Source organism: Nestor notabilis, unplaced genomic scaffold, assembly GCF_000696875.1.
Source record: "Nestor notabilis isolate BGI_N333 unplaced genomic scaffold, ASM69687v1 scaffold4378, whole genome shotgun sequence".
NCBI classification, from domain to species: domain Eukaryota; kingdom Metazoa; phylum Chordata; class Aves; order Psittaciformes; family Psittacidae; genus Nestor; species Nestor notabilis.
Window position 1 is genome coordinate 29,754 of NW_009938570.1, and position 405 is coordinate 30,158.

Consider the following 405-nt stretch of genomic DNA (forward strand, 5'->3'; position numbering starts at 1 on the left):
GGAGATCACAATCTAACAGTGACTTCAAATGTCTAATATATCAATGTGCTCAAGAAAAAAAAATAATGAATAGCTGTAAAATACTGTATCCCAGATGCTTTCTGTTTGCACAGTTTCTAAATAAAATGTATTACTACTGAGGAGTGTATTTTACATCTGTTCAATGTTCAACATTATGGCAGTCTTTTAGGTAAAAATTAAAATAAAAATGAAAAGATGTATCTGAATTCAGAGTCAGAAAAAGGTTTGTATTGGTTTAGTCCAGACTTGTTTATTGTGGCATTTAATAAAACAATGTTCTCCTGGACTCTCTGTCATGTAAAATGAGATATCAAAGTCCAGGTTATGATGGTAATGGAGACTACGTTAGAGAAGGTAGGAGGGCAGAGCAAAAGGTTGGAAGAG

The 405-nt window shown here is 33.1% G+C and overlaps 1 protein-coding gene across 1 annotated transcript in view; it reads left to right on the forward strand.

Moving 5' to 3' along the window:
* LOC104409500 (circadian locomoter output cycles protein kaput) overlaps nucleotides 1–405 on the forward strand; it is a gene marked incomplete at its 3' end in the record, with an annotated part of 21,352 nt that overhangs the window by 2,013 nt on the left and 18,934 nt on the right. The window lies entirely within an intron of this gene.